Genomic DNA, 12,918 nt, shown 5'->3' with positions numbered 1-12,918 from the left:
GGCCCGGGCCCGCGCGCCCGGTGCAGGCCCGGGGGTCGCGGGTCGAGCCCGAGCCCCCGGGTCGCGCAGAGCCCCGGCCAGGTGCTGGGCCTCTGCCCACCGTGCGCCCCAGCCGGGGTGGGGGATTCGGCTGGTGCAGGTGAGCGGCCCCCGCGCCCCGCCGCCGCTGCCCGTGAATTATGCAGGAGGCTGGCACCGGCGCGCTCGAGTTGCTCAAGTTTCCCTGGCAACTTTTGCCCGGGCCTCTCTCCTCCCGGCGGCCGGGCAGCTCCGCCCGCGCAGCCCGCGGCCCAGGCGCCTCTGCAGGGCGCGCGGGACGCAGGGCGCTGGGAGCGCCTGGAGACACCGACCGCGCACTGGCCACCTGGGGCCGCTGGATTGCTCGAGCAGGTGCGACCCCCGCGGAGGGCCTCGCTGCACGGGTTCGGAGGGTGCGGGGGTTGGGATGGACCTGGCCGCCTGGGTTCGGAGGGTGCAGGGGGTGCGGGGGAGCTCGCCACCGGATTTGGAAGGTGAGGGAGCCGGGGTGGACCTCGCCGCCTGGGTTCAGAGGGTGCAGGGGGCGCAAGGGAGCTCGCTACCCGGATTCGGAGGATGAGGGGGCCGAGGTGGACGACACCGCCCGGGTTTGGAGGGTGCAGGGGCCAGAGTGACCTCAGTGTCCGGATTCGGAGGGTACGGGGCCCGGAGGGTGCGGGCCCGCAGTGTGCTGCCCTCCTGGCGGGTCTGCGTGCCGACACTCAGCGCGGGATGAGAGGGCGGGCGCACCGGCGAGGTTAGTGTTGCGGTGGGGCTGGGGGCATCCAAAGGGGGCGAGGCTGGTGCTCGTGACCGTGGGCTTTCGCGGCGGAGCCTTTAAAGCGACCCTGGGCGGCGGATCTGAGAAGGCGCTTGGGCCGCTCAGGTGGGAGCTCAGGCCCCGGTACTTGGGGGCGTCGGGGCTGGCAGTTGGGGCGCAGTCCTGGAAGTCCTCAGAGGCCATCCGAAAATAAAGTGGTTTCCACGTGGAAATTCGAGGGAGTAAATTAGATAGTTCCATGACCTCTTTTTGTCTGAAACTCAAGTTCGAATTAATGAGGTCAGTCCGCTAATTAAATTAAGCTCCTAGAAGCAGGTAATTTCGGAAGTCCTCCGTTGGGGACGGCGGTTTGCTTTCTCCCCGGGACTCGTCCCTCGGCTTCGCTGACCCGGCCGCAGGGAGAGGCTTGCGCCCCTGGATCCGCCTTGATCCGAGTGCCCTGTTGTTAATTAAATAATAATTGGTGGCGACCTCCTCCGCGCCAGCGGGAGCTTGGCTCCCTGGGGGGTCCCGGATGCCCGGAACAGCCCACCCCGGAGGCGGCTGCTTTTGAAGACCCTGAATTTTGAAACCTCTTGTGGGCGATAACAAGGCTGCGTGTGCTCGGAGCTTTGTACCCGCTTGGGGTTCAGCGGTGATTAAGGGCGGAGGTCCATGCGGCCGCCCTGATTGGGGGCTGGTTAGTAAGTGGGAGCCGTGGATTTTTGCCCAGCAAGTCACAGCATCCTTAAGGAGGCCTGAGGGAGACCCTTGTCTTAATGGGAATTAGGCTGTCTTAGTAGTGGCTGGATGGAAAACGCCTGGGGGAGCGTGTTCTGAAGGAGGCAGGTTCCATTATGATGCTGAGGAATTTCTGGTTTTTCCAGAAGGAAGAACTGGGTGGAAAGTGGGGCTCTTCCTTGAGCCACTGTGGAAGAAGCTGCAATTCTTCCAAGATCAAAAGGAGCCCTTTTTGAATAAGGTGGTTTTGCCTATAAAGGCGCGTCCCCGTGGGCACTGTTGACAGCACTTGGCTGCTTGGCATGAATCAGATCCCGTTTTGGGGGGATGGGGAGGGAATCTTTCTGCCTACTGTCCCCCCAGGACATTTTGCCTTAGAAAGCCCTGTTCACATTCAGGTGAGTTTCCAAGAGGTTGTCATTCGTTCATTTATTTGGCGAGCGCTTGGAGTCGAGTGCAAGGCCCCCCAGCCCACATCCAGGGGTCACCATGTGCAGGTGACCTGCTCCAGGCCTCTGGGGGGCCCCGGACATGGAGAGTCATGGTCGCCTGTGAGAAATACCAGCAGGAGGAAGATAAAGGAGTCCAGAGGAACTTTGCGTTTAACTTTTCATAGCCATGGGGAAAAAGATGGAAGAAAAAGTGTGAAATTAAGAAAAACATGCCAGGAGTTGACCAATATATAGGAAAGCCCTAGTAAAAACTGATTTTCATAGAAAAATATTTCTTTATCTTACTTGTCTCATTTCCACAAATGTAGTAGAGTCTTAAATGATCGTGCTGGTGTCCTTGTCATCTCGCATGAGCATTCCGGCCTTTTCCAAAGTGGGGCTCAGTGAGGGAGCTGCTCCGGGTAGCAAGAGCGCGCTTCCTGCTCCAGAAGAATCCTGGGGGTGAGGGTCCCGGTTAGCTCCAGCCTCTGACCCCTGAACTCTCCCTTCCCTGGAATTCCAGCTCCTGCTTTGTGAATTTAAGGCCCCTCCTCGCTGGGGGCTGTTGGATCTGCAATCTGAGAGTCACTCCCCAGGGGAGCGGCGGGGGTGGCCTGGCTGGAGAAGCTGGCAGAGAAGAAGTACCTTTACAGCCTCTTGTCCTGAGCCTGAAGGAGGAAACATTTAGGATCTTCCATCGTCCAAGTGACCCCGGGCAAACTGACTGACTCCTCTGCTTTGACTGAGAGGGGAGCGTGCAGAGGGGTAGAGAGGAAAGCCCCCCAAACAGGCTGGTCTTTTTCGTCTTTGGAGCCCCCAGCCCTTCACCTGGACACTTGCTGAAAGTCCGTGAACTGATTGGGTGAAGGGCTCGGAGCCTGGAGCCCCCGGGCAGGTGACCCTGGTGACCCTGGCCACTGTGCCTTACCCCTGCCTGCCCCTGTGAGGGCCTGCCATTCTCTGACGGTGGATCAGAAATGATCTAGAGTGTATCGGATTTTCTCTGCCTGTTGCATGAAAAGGGGCTCAATACATAATCATCTGACGGTCGTCCGCCCTGTGCCAGGCTGGGGGCTGGCCACTGGGGCTGCCCCCTGGGAGTTTCTGGGCTAGTGAGGAGACGGGAAGGGATTGGACAATCAGTGCACAGTGGGACAGGGATTGCAATAGAGGTGACCAGTGGGTGCCATAGGGTACAGAGAGGGTCCCCAACCCAGTCTGGGGGAGGTTGGGGGTGTGGGGATATGAGAACACCTGGGCGAGGTCTGGCTGTCTGATCATTTCTTTGCCTGCCTTGCCCTGGGCCTCAGGGGAAGTGGTCTGGTTCTTGGTCCAGGGGCGAGGAAAGAGCCACCAGGTCATCGGTCATCGTGATCCTAGCAGTGCCTGCGGCAGTGACAGCTAACGTCCTGGCTTCTCAAGTGTTTTCCTCCTGCCAGGCATGCAGGAGCACAGCGTCGCCCTGTTGCTATAGATGACCTCATTCGAGTCCCACGGAGCCCCAAAGGGAGAGAGGTGCGGTGGATGCGTATTCCCATTTTACAGATCGGGAGCCTGAGCTCAGAGGAGCGAAGCTGCTTGCCTTCGGGCACACAGCTAGTGAGTGGGGGCGCTCAGATTGCCCCCCAGGCAGCCTGAGAGAGAGAACTCAGCCCTTAATCGCCCACAACACACACAGCTAGGATGCACATCACTCAGAGGGTGCCGTCACTCAGCGGGAAAGTTCATCCAGATAGAAAACTATTCTCCTTGTTACTGTGGTATGAAAAAGCTCCGGTTCTCGAACGAAACCCATGGTTTCTGATCAGACCTCTTGACGTGATAGGCCTTGTTTTTTTCTTTGGAAGCAGATAAAAGAAGTGTTTTGAAGGGGCTAATGAATGTTAACGTCGTTGGCGCCATTGGTAATATTGAGGTCAGTTTTGGGGGGACAAGGATGAGTCTGGCATGAGGCTTCCCACGGCTTAAGGGGTTTCCAGTCTTAATGGGGTGGAGGGAAATAAGCTCATTATCAATACTGGGGCAGAGCCAAGAGCCTGCCTGGGCCCAAGGTTGGTGACCTGGTGCCTCTTGATGGGTGTGCCTGGGGATGGGCCAGCTGAGGCACGTGTCACTTCCTGGGAGATGAAGCCCCTAAAATCCTTCAGGGCTGCTGGGAGTCTGGAGCTGTGTAAGGAGCAGGGGTCCCCGGGACCGCCTATCACCTGTCTGTGCAGGGAGGGGGTGGGACTGGCACCGATGACCTGGACGGAGTTTGAAATTCCTTGTGAGGTTTGCCAAGCCCCTCTCCTCGGGCTCTGGGGGTGGCCTGGAGCTTCTGTTGTCCAAGCTGCAGATTTCAAAGCATGGGCGTCAGAGGCGAGGGGCTCCTAGCCCACCCCCCCAGAAATTCTAACTGAGGCTGGAGAGGCCAGACTGGAGCCGAATTCCGCCCTCAGGAGTTCCGGGAACACACACACGTGGAGAAATGCGCAAGGTTTTAGCAGGGAGGATGGTTGGCGATAGTCCTGAGCTGCTTCTCTTAAACGCTCATCTGGGAGCCGCACCCGGAGGCCTTCCTTAGGTGGATAATGGTTGCATACAAACGGTGGCTGCGCCTGGCTGGCGCAAGCTTCCTCAAAAAAAAAATGTTTTGGCCTCTCAACTCCCTGAAGCCTTTGATTTTAGAAACTGTGTGTCATGTCACACGTGGCCGGCACCATTTTCGTGTGAAAAATTCAGGCATCCAGCAAAGCCAAGAGAATTGCACAAGGAGCCACCGGACACCCGTCCCGGATTCTGACAGTACCCGTTTTACTCGACTTCTCTCGTGCGGTGTTAAGTGAGCGTCTAAAATTGTTCTTCCTGGGTTTAAATATTTGCCGAGGATGTCGAGCCTCGACTGTGAGTAAATATTGGCATTTGAAAAGTCACTGTTTCCTACCTTGAACTCTGTCCCCGGCGGTCTGAACCCCAGTGACCTGCCCCCCCCCCCCAACTTCCCTGGACGGAGATATGGAGGAGACGTAGGGAGTGTCCACTGGTCCTTTCGCCCCTTGATTTTCTCCTGTCACTTCCCCAGAGAATTTTATCTTAATTCATAGACTTTCCTGCTCGTAGGTCTTTTATTAATCGATTGAGCCTATTTGTCTGCAAGGGAAATATACACAAATGGACTTCTGAAAAATTTCTTGTGACCTCAAGTACTAAGTGTTTAAAAAAAAATCTCTTCTGGGTTGAGAAAACTGAATGATCAAACACTATAAATCCATTACGGATTTTTAGAAACGGAGAAAGGAAAATGTTACCGGACATAAGCTGTAGGTTAATCACTCCCTTTGGGAGGCGGGGGTCCCCTCACTGGACGCACACCCCTCCATCCCCCCATGGTTCAGAGGGGATGAGAAGGGCTTTCTTATGTAAAGGATGGAGAGGCCTCTGGGGAAAGGGACGACCTCAAGGCCTGTCTGCACTGTCTTTTCAGTAAAGACTCTGAGGCCCTTTGACTGTGCCCCTTGGAGACCCTCTGAACCCCAGCTTGAAGCCCCCTTCTGGGGAGGAGAGAGAAATGGGCAAGATTCATACCCACCTTGGCAGATGATTCCCACCTGGGGACGGTGGTGATTCCTAGGTGACAGTAGTAACAGATTCTGCCACCTGCATATTCTGCATGGGCCAGGCCCTGTGGATTGGGATGTCCTGCCCCAGACTGTCCTCACTCTGGGTTCTGGTCCGATTCCTTCCCTGGCTGCACGGAAGAAATCAGAAACAGCTCCCAGAATCCTCGGTGGGGTGGGGCGTGGCCGAGACCCCTGACAACAGGGGCCTTTCCCAGGGCTCCGATGGACCCGTGTTGCGGCTTGAGCCTGAGGAAGGGTAGGATGGATGCGGCTTGAGCCTGAGGAAGGGTAGGATGGAGCGGTGGGGACTGGCCCACCGGCTTGGGTCCCGGGAGGCCTGGGGCCAGGGAACGGGTCGCACACTTGAGCAGAGCTGAAGCCTGGCCTGGGAGGAGGGAAATGAGCCTTCGAAGCTCCAGGATCCTGAAAATTCAGCATGCAGTCCCTGCCCTGGGGAGAAGAAACACTGAGTGAGGGGCCGAGGGGGCCCTTGCGCTGTCTCAGGTGCGCAGCTGCTCCTGTCCGGGGTTTATTTCCTTCTCCCCTCCCCCACATCTTCCTCCTTCCTGATCTTGATGAATTGCTCTGGGTTCCCATCCTCCTGTGCTGGGAGCCTGGGAAACCGCAGGCATTTGCCCCTGCTTCCTGCAGGGCCCCTATCGCCAGGCAGACACTTTCCCAGCAAGGGACCAGGTCGAGCTCCTCTGCGTCTCAGGGTCCTGAGGGCGCCGGGTGTGGAGCCCCCCCAGGGGGTGTTTGTGCAATAGAACCCAGTGACTGGAAAGCATCGGTGGTTCCAGACTCTCCTGCCTGTGTGTGCACTCAGCTCCAGGAAGTCACAAAACCAGTCAGGCCACTGGCCTGGCCCTTCCCGGCCTCACTGTGAGGTTTTCGGATGTGGGCCAGCCCCACAGCTGCATTCAGGCCTCTCGGGTGTCAGGGTCCGGGGCAGGTGGGACGTGAACTTCCCTCCACCAAGATTACACCAGGATGTTGCTGGAAGCTGGGTGCGTGGGTTCTGTATCTCTAGATTTCCCGTTCTGGACGTTTCATAGACATGGACTCATACAATATGTGGACTTTTGTGCCTGGTTTCATTCGCTTAGAGTAATGTTTTCAAGGTTCATCCATGTTCTCGAACGTATCAGTACTCCATTCCTTTTTCACGGCTGAGTAATATTCTGTGGTATGGCTATGACACATTTTATTCATCCATAGATCAGTTGATGGACATTCAAGTTGTGTCCACTTTTTGGCTATTATGAGTCACTCTGCTGTGAATATTCACCGACAAGTTCTTGTGTGGATGTGCGTTTTCATTTCTCTTGTATGTTTACCTAGGAGCGGCATTGCTTGGGTGAGTGCTAACTCAAGGTTTAACCTTTTGAAGGACTGCCAGACTGTTTTCCAAAGTGGGTGGCCCACTCTGTGTTCCCACCAGCGGGGTTTGGGGTTCCGACTTCCGTGCTTCACCAACGCTTGTCCTTTTGATAGTCATCTTGGTGGGTGTAAAGTGTTACCTTACTGTTTTTTAATTTGCATTTCTCTCATGGCTGATGGTGTGAGCACCTTTTCTCGTGCTTGTTGGCCATTTGTATATCTTGCTTGGAGAAATGTCTAATCAGGTCCTTTGCTCATTTTTTTTTTAAAGATTGGCACCTGAGCTAACAACTGTTGTCAGTCTTCTTTTTTTTTTTTTTTTTTTGCTTTTTCTCCCCCAATCCCCCCAGTACATAGTTGTATATGTTTTTAGTTGTGGGTCCTTCTAGTTGTGGCATGTGGGACGCCGCCTCAGCATGGCTTGATGAGTGGTGCCGTGTCCGCGCCCAGGCTTGGAACCTGCAAAACCCTGGGCCGCTGAAACGGAGCACACGAACTTAACCACTCGGCCACGGGGCCAACCCCTTTTGCTCATTTTTTAATTGGGTTTTTGTCCTTTTATTAGTAAGTTATGAGTTGTTTATATATTCTGGACACAAATTCCTCATCAGATATACAGTTTGCTACCATTTTCTCCCATTCCGTGAGTTGTCTTTTTATTTCGTTGATGGTGTCCTTTGAAGTATGAAAGCTTTAAATTTTGATGAAGTCTATTTATCTGTTTTTTCAGTTTGTTGCTTGTGTTTTTAGTGTCACGTCTGAGAAGGATTTGCCTCACCTGAGGTCCTGATGGTTTATGCCTGTGTTTTCTTCTAACAGTTTTATACCATTAGCTCTTCCGTTTAGGTCTTTGACCCATTTTGAATTAATTTTTGTGTGGGGTGTGAGGAAGGCATCCAACTTCATTCTTTTGCAGGTAGATGCCCAGTTGTCCCAGAACCATTTGTTGAAAAGACAGTACTTTCCCATTGATTCATCTTGGCATCCTTGTTGAAAATCAGTTGACCATAGAAACATGGCATTATTTCTGGATTTTCCAGTCTTTGTCTTTGATCCCTATGTCCATTCTTATGCCAGTGCCACACTGTGTTGCTTACTGTTGCTTTGTGGTAAGTTTTGAAATCAGGAAAGGTGAGTCCTCCAGCTTAACTCTTCTTTTTTCAACATTGTTTTGGCTGTTCTGGGTCCCTTGAATTTCCGTCTGACTTTTAGGATCAGTTTATCAACTTCTGCAAAGAAGTCAGCTAGGATTTGATAGGGATTGTTTTGAATCTGTAGCTCATTTTGGAAAGAATTGCCGTCTTAACAATACTGAGTCCTCTGATCTCTGAACACAAGTTATTTTCCCACTTATCTAGGACTTTTTATTTCTTTTCTTTTTTTTGAGGAAGATTAGCCCTGAGCTAACTACTGCCAATCCTCCTCTTTTTGCTGAGGAAGACTGGCCCTGAGCTAACACCTGTGCCCATCTTCCTCTACTTTATATGTGGGACACCTGCCATAGCATGGTTTGCCAAGTGGTGCCATGTCCGCACCCAGGATCCAAACCGGTGAACCCCGGGCCGCCGAGAATCGGAATGTGTGAACCTAACTGCTGTGCCACTGGGCCGGCCCCAGCACTTTTTATTTCTATCAAAAATGTTTTCTAGTTTTCAGATTATAAATTTTCCACTTCTTTTGTTGGATTTATGGCTAAAAATGTGGTTCTTTTAAATATTGTAAATAAAATTTTCTTAATTTGGTCTCCAAACCGTTCATTGCTAGTGTGTAGAGATAGAATTCACTTTTGTGTGTTGGTCTTATATTCTCCAATCTTGCTGAACCTGTGTATTAGTTGTAACAGTGTTTTTAGTGGATTCCTTGGGATTTTCTACATACGAGACTGTGTCATCTACTGATAGAGAGATCATGTTCTTTCTTCCTTTCCAATCTGGATGTTTCATTGTCTTGCCTGTTTGCACTGGCCACAACCCCGAGGACAATGTCGGATAGAGGTGTTGAGAAAGGCCGTCAGTGTCTCATCCCTGACCTTCGGGGGAAGCGTCGAGTCTTCCCCCATGAAATGTGCTGTGAGCTGTGGGTTCCTCTGGAGGCCCTGGTTCGGGTGGAGGACGTTCACTTCTGTTCTGAGTTTGTGGAGCGTTTTATCGTGAAGCGGGGCTGGATTTTGTCAAGTGCTTTTTCTGTATCATTGAGGTGATCTGCCGTTCCTGTTCCTTTAATAGGCTGTACATTCCATTAATTGATTTTTGGATGTTAAACCAACTTTGCCTTCCTGGGACAAATCCCGCTTGGTCATCTTTTAGAATCCCTTTTACCTTCTGCTGGGTTCAGTTTGCTGGTTTTCCGTTGAGCTTTTTGCGTGTAAGAGATACCGGTGTGTAGTTTTCTGGTGATGGAATCATGGTAAGATTGGCCTCCTAAAATGAGTTGGGAGGTATTGGCTTCTATTTTTTAGAAAAGTTTGTGATGAGTGGGTGTTAGTTCTTCCCTCAATGTTGGGTGGAAGTCACCAGGGAAGCCATCTGGCTTTTCTTTGCATGAGTTTTAAATTTATTAATTTCATCTCTGCTTGTTAGGGGCATATTCAGCTTTTCTGTTTTTTCTTGAGTCACAGTTATTAGTTTTGGTCTCACTGAAATCTCTGTTTCATCTAAGCTGTCTAATTGATTGGCACACAGTTGTTCATGTGTCCCCTTATCATTCTTTTTATTTCTGTGAGGTTAGCAGAAATGTCCTCTTGTCCATTTCTGAATTTGGTAATTTGAGTGTTTTCCCTTTTCATCTTGATCAGTCCAGCTAAAAGTTTGTCAATTTTGTCGACCTTTTCAGAGAACAACTTTCGGTTTTCTTAATTTTCTCTATTGTTTTTCTGTTCTCTTTTTCATCAATTTCCACCCCAACCTTTGTTATTTCCTTTCTCTTGCCTGCTTGCTTCTGGTTTGTTCTTTTTCTAGTTTCATAAGGTGGAAGGAGAGATGGTTAATTTGAGATCTTTCTTCTTTTCAGTATAGACATTTATAGCTATGAATTTCCTTCTAAGCAAGCTTTGGCTGCCTCTCACACATTTTGATGTATTTTATCTTCTTTTTCACTCATTTCGAAGTATTTTCTAATTTCCCTGTGATTTGTTCCCTGACCCACTGGCCATTTAGACGTCTGTTGTTTAATTTCTACATATTGGTGAATTTCTAAAATTTCTTTCTCCTGTTGATTTCTTATTGCATTCCATTGTGGTTGGAGAACATTCGTGGTGTGACTTCAGTCCTTTTACATTAATTGAGGCTTTTTTATGGCTTAGCACGTGGTCAGTCCTGGAGAACGTTCCACGTGCACTTGAGAAAGACGTGTGTCTGCTGTCCTTGGGTGGCGTGTCCTATAGATGTCTGTCGAGATGTCTGGACTCTTGGGGTACAACAAACCAGACAGACAATTATTGCTGTCCCATAGGGCTGGCATTCTGGCCACGGGAGACAAACAGTAAGTAAGAGATAATGGAGAAGCATCTGTGCAATACAGGAGGAAAGGAGAGCCTGGTAAGGGGGCTGGGAGTGAGGGGTGTCAGGGCGGCCTCATTGAGAAGGTGGCGCTTGAGCAAAGACGTGAAGGAGGCGAGGGAAGCAGGAAATTGTTAAGTGAAGAATTTAATGGAAGTTGGATCTAAAAACACTTCTTTGCACTTAACATTTTTTAAGTTGTGCTAAAATACACATGACATAAAATGAACCCTCGTAACGTACACTGTTTAGTGGCCTGTACATGCACATTGTCATCGAAGCGTCAGCACCATCCATCTCGAGAACTTCTGCATTTTCCCAAACTGAAACTCAGTTCCCGTTAAACACTCACTCCCCACCCCCTCCCCCAGCCCCTGGAACCCTCCATCCTACTTTCTGTCTCTACGAATTTGGTGACTCTGGGGATAACGTGGAATGACATAATGTTTGTCCTTTTGTGGCTGGCTTATTTCACTCAGCATGACACCCTCAAGGTTCGTCCACGTTGTAGCAGGTGCCAGAATTTCTTTCCTTTTTGAGGCTGAGTAATATTCCGTCGTGTGGGTAGACCCATGTTGCTTATCTGTTCGTCGTCGATGGACGCTTGGGCTGCTCCCACCTTTTGGTTGTTGGGAATGGCGCTGCCGTGAACGTGGGTGTGCAGATCTCTCTTCGAGTCCCTGCTTTCAGAAAGCACGTTTAACGCAGTGACCAGCCCGGGGCCCATCTGGTCCTGGGACTCCAAGGCCGAGACTGTGCAACTCCCTGGCCTCACGTGGTTACTCTCCCACGGAAAGAGCCCACCTTTCTTCTTAGGTCTCTGGACCAAGCAGGGGTGACCCTGGATGTTGGAGAAATTGTGGATGTGACTCCTCCCCACGTCCAGGGTTCCCGTCCCCCAGAGAGGAAACATACTTCTTCCTGGGCACCTGGTGCCTCACCTGTGTGGGTTCAGCCCGGGTCTAGGGCAGGACGGAGGGAGGCGCTAGGCCAGAGAGAGACCAGGGGAGAGAATGTCTCCTGCAGAAGGAACCTCATTAACCCACCAAGTGCTCTCTCATTGCCTCGTGACCTGAAACGCGGCTGGTTGTGCAGTGTGTTCTGTGCGCATCTCATGAGCCATCAACCTGGGAGCATGTTTGCTGGTCGGGTGGGACCCTGGGTGGCCTGTGTGGGGCGGGGGAGGGATGTCAGGGCACTGCTAGATCCCTGGAAGCTTTGTCTTGGTGGCACCTTGATTAATAGCTACTTTAAAAAAAAAAAATCCCTTTTGATCACGTAGCTCCAGTCTGCACATTTTGACCGCTGCACAGTATTTCATGAGATGGGTGACCCCCGTTCATCCGTTCTTCTGCTGACGTTTAGGCTGTTTTCAGTGTTTCTCTTTTCAGCCTGTGCTGCAAGGAAAGTCAGCTCTTCTGTGGTTATGTCACTCGGGGAGAAGTTGCTGAGTCTTCAGCTTGCATGGACCCAAATTTGGCTTTCATGAATATTCCTTAATTGACCTCCAAGGGGGTTTACCAAGTTCTAATCCCCCCCCTCGTGGTGTGACAGCTCCCTGCGCCCCCATCCTCAGTGAGATGTGGTGTTGACTGATTCATGCCAACCTGCTGGGCAGGAAGGGGCATCCTGTGTTAGTTTGCATTTTCTCTGATTCATGGGCAGCGTCTTCCAGTTCATTGGTCATTCACCTCTCCATTGTCTGAATTTTCTGAAATCCATTTTCTTTCCTGGGGGGGTCATTTGTCTGCTTCTTGTTGATTTGTAGGTGCTCTTTATATATTCTGGATACAGCTTCCCCCCTGGCCTGTCTTGTCTTTTCACTTCTGCTTATGTACGGTATGTAGGCTTTTGCTATAAAGAAGTTTTACATTTTACTGTGGTCGAATTAATCATTCTTTTCTCTGTATGGTTTCTCTTTTTCAAATCTTCCTTTCCCCATTGTCATAAGACCTTCTTTTATTATTCTCTTCTAATGATTTTAATTTTTTTTTTTTATTATTCCATCTAGAGTTAGCACTTGCGTCTAGTATAAGACGGGGATCGACTTTGTCTCTTTCTGCACAGAAGGACCTGCCCCAGCCCGTGGTGGCTTTGTCCCTCCCCCTGCGTCGTGGATCCAGCTGCCAGGCTCATTTGGGGATTGGTTTTTGGGCTGTCCCTTCTCTCCCGTTGGTCTGTTGATCTCAGCTGTAAGTCCACACTGTGTATTTACATCCCTTTAAAGGAAGCTGGGTACTTGGTTGTATTATCTCCTTTAGACCACAGACAGCCGCATTGCAAATTCCTCCATTTTGCGGTTGATAAAAGGAACCAGCATAAAGGAGTTGGTCAGCTCAGGGCTCCCAGCCCGCACGCGGCCGAGTGGGTCTGACTTGGACACGGTGGACCCGGTGCTCGGTCCGTCCAGGGTGATGCCCGTGCGGGTTGCTGTGGACGCCCCACCTAGACGGAGCCAAGCGGCCCACGCTTCTGTGCTTTACTCTCCTGCA

At 51.4% G+C, this 12,918-nt stretch overlaps 1 protein-coding gene across 14 annotated transcripts in view; it reads left to right on the top strand.

Annotated features, from left to right (window-relative positions):
• SHANK2 (SH3 and multiple ankyrin repeat domains 2) overlaps positions 1-12,918 on the top strand; it is a 561,551-nt gene that overhangs the window by 771 nt on the left and 547,862 nt on the right. For 3 of the 14 annotated variants that reach the window (XM_070229006.1, XM_070229001.1, XM_070228993.1), the window contains exon 1: positions 264-390. The exons of the other annotated variants lie outside the window; for them this stretch is intronic. The gene's annotated coding sequence lies outside the window, so the exon portion shown is untranslated. Of the gene's footprint in view, positions 1-263; positions 391-12,918 lie in introns of those variants that run through there. 14 annotated transcript variants of the gene reach the window in all.

The sequence above is a fragment of the Equus caballus genome, chromosome 12, assembly GCF_041296265.1.
Source record: "Equus caballus isolate H_3958 breed thoroughbred chromosome 12, TB-T2T, whole genome shotgun sequence".
In the NCBI taxonomy this organism is placed as follows: domain Eukaryota; kingdom Metazoa; phylum Chordata; class Mammalia; order Perissodactyla; family Equidae; genus Equus; species Equus caballus.
This window is presented reverse-complemented; position numbering and strand designations above follow the sequence as displayed.